We start from the raw sequence: 3,079 nt of genomic DNA, 5'->3' as shown, positions 1-3,079 counted from the left end.
CTTTTTTTTTTTTTTGGTTGTGGGGCTTGAACTCTGGGCCTGGGCTCTGTCCTTCAGCTTTCAGCTCAAGGCGAGCGCTCTACCACTGGAGCCACAGCGCCACTTCCACTTTTCTAGTGGTTTATTGGAGATAAGAGTCTCACAGACTTTCCTGCCCAGGTTGGCTGTGAACTGAAATCCTCAGATCTCGGCCTCCTGAGTAGCTAGGATGACAGGTGTGAGCCACCGCTGCCCGGCTGGCTTACAGTTTTCTGGTGGTTAATTGGAGAGAAGAGTCTCACAGACTTTCTTGAAGGGTGTGGCTTCAAACGGTGATCCTCAGATCTCGGTCATCTAAGTATCTAGGATTACAGGTGTGAATGCTCGGTTTGCCACTGTTGTTATTTCTTTCTTTATTTGATTTTTCAGCTGGTGTCAAATTTGAGCTCTCTTCCTACAATGGCTTCTTGCTTCCTAAAAGAAACCCAGGTTCCACAAATTGGAGAATGAGGCTCTCAACCAAGGTCTGGACCGGTGCTGCAGCTCTGCCCTCTAGTGGACAGAGCAAGTGAGTGCTTATGTAGGGAATCTATGCATGATTTAAAAAACAAAAACCTCTACATGTTTTTAGATCCAGCAGTTCCAGATTCTTGGAGTTTCTGAAGAAATTGAAATTTGTGTGTGTGTTGAAGAGATTCCCACACACACTCCTATGGGCATTGCCACACTGCTCACAAAAATCCCCACATGGGATCCACCCAATTGTCCATGCCTTTTTTTTTGCCAGTCCTGGGGCTTGAACTCAGGGCCTGGGCACTGTTCCTGGGCTCCTTTGTCTCAAGGCTAGCACTTGAGCCACAGCACCACTTCCAGCTTTTTCTATTCATGTGGTACTGAGGAATCGAACCCAGGAGAGCTTCATGCATGCCAGGCAAGTGCTCTACCATTAAGCCAAATTCCCAGCCCAGGGTAAATGGATTCTAAACAACAGGACACAAATACAGCAGACTACTACTCAGCCCGTACAAAGAAGGAAGTTCTGTCATCTGAAACAACGCAGATGAACATGATGCTGTAAGTTGGGCATAGGAAGACAAATACTGCACGCTCTCACGGGTATGAGGGAAATGTGCACATGGATTGAAAACACAAAAGGAAACAAAAGCTGTTTCTGTATGTCTCACGTGTACCCCGTGGCACCTGAACAAAGCCTGACAGGCGATGTGAACGGGCAGCCTTGCTTTCTAGAAGACGGTTCCAGAGCGGGGACCCTTGCACAGGTCACAGACCACCCAGCACCTCAGCTCCCCCCAGCTCCATTCCTCTGGTTCTCTCCTTGCCTGTGTCTGGAAGCCCCGGTGCCCTCTGACTGCTCGGTTACTCCCTGTAGCTCTCCAGCCACCCACCTCTCCTGTCAGACTGTGTGTGCCTGAGCTTAGAGGGCTAAAAAGAAATGGCCTCAAGCGGCAGAGCACCTGCCCAGCAAGCTTGAGAGCCTGAGTTCAAATCCAGGCACTAACCCCCAAAATAATAAACCTCCAGACTTTGAAGAGGAATAATTCGCCTCGCGTAAGAGTCACCCTCAGAAGCTGCCAGGAGGTTTACGGTAGCAGCAGTCACTGCCTTCGAACACCTGAATGTTTCCATCACTCCAAAAAATTATTGACCGTCATCTCTCCCGAGCCCACCCTCCCTCTTCTCCCGTCTCCAGGCAACCACAAAATCCTTGTTGTACAGACTTGCCTATTCTGAACATGCATCCAAAGAGAGTCATACAATGTGTGGACTTTGTAGGTGCATGTCTATGCTGATACTGGGGCTCGAACTCAGCTTGAGCTTTTTTGCCCAAGCAAGGCTGGTACTCTACTAGCTGAGCCACAGCTCAGGCTAATTGGAGATAAGAGTCTCACAGACTTTCCTTCCCCGGGCTGGCTTGGAATTGTGATCCTCAGATCTCAGCCTCCTGAGTAGCTGGGATGACAGGCGTGAGCCACGGGTGCTCTCCATGACACCTTCCGCCTCTCAGTGCATCTGTTAGCGGACGTTGGGTTGTGGTTGCTGTCTGAACACTTTGAGCCCCCTACCTGGTAGGGGCATCCGCGCCTTGTGCAGTGGAGGGAATACACTTGTTCTCCCAGAAGCCTTGTGGGGCAAGTGGCAGCATGGCCTGTTTTACAGATCAGGACACTGAGGCTGGACTGCTCTCCTCTTCTGCTCCCACTGTAGCGTCTGGATTTCAGCTGTCTCCCCACAGCTCTTCCTTTTTGCTCTTTTTATAGGCTGCGAAAACCAGGAAGTGAAGCCTTGCCAACACAAATATTTGCCAGTCAAGAAAACATTTCCCCATCAATCAAAAATGCAGACAAGCTGGCACCCACCCTTGGCGGAAGCCGGAGGCAGATTCTATTTTGGCAGCGTCCAGGTGGTCCACGACCCCCTCCTCCCAACACTTCAGGCATCTGCTCCTCCCAGATCAATTTAAAGAAGAAAGGGCCAGGGCTCCACGGGGCTCCTTGCCCGAGTGAGCTTTGGTTATTTCCTTGGATATTCCTAGCTGCAGAAGGTTCTAGTACACGGTAAAACCTCCAGGTCTGCCCACCATAGCTCCTAATGGAGATAAGCAGCAGGCAGTTGTTCTTTGGTGCTGGGTATGCAACCCAGGGCCAGGTGCATACCAGGCAAATACTGTACCTCTGAACTACATTCCTGGCCTTGCTTTATGTTGAGACAGGGTCTGGCTGGCTATGTAGCCTGGGCTTGCCTTGAACTTGCCGTCCTTCTGACGCTGGGGTTATGAGTATATACCACCACACCTGGCGCTCCCAGAGCCTCATGACCAGAGTTGAAATGTGTGTTCAGCCTCTTTGCCCCCACCAACCATAGATTGAGTGTAACCTTTTCTGGGCCCGGGAGAGAGACAGGAGAGAGAAGAGAGAGAGAGAGAAGAGGGAGGGAGAGGGGAGGGGGAGAGAGAAAGGAGGAGGGAGAGGTGGGGGGAGGAGGGGAGAAAGGAAGGAGGGCAGAAGGGAGGGGAGGAGAGGGAGGGAGGAGAGGGGAGAGAGGGAGAGTTGGGGGGAGGAGGAGAGGAGTGGAGGAGAGG

This window comes from Dipodomys ordii, unplaced genomic scaffold, assembly GCF_000151885.1.
Source record: "Dipodomys ordii isolate 6190 unplaced genomic scaffold, Dord_2.0 Scaffold18, whole genome shotgun sequence".
Lineage (NCBI taxonomy): Eukaryota > Metazoa > Chordata > Mammalia > Rodentia > Heteromyidae > Dipodomys > Dipodomys ordii.
The sequence above is the reverse complement of the archived record's forward strand: the minus strand, read 5'-3'. Positions refer to the sequence as shown.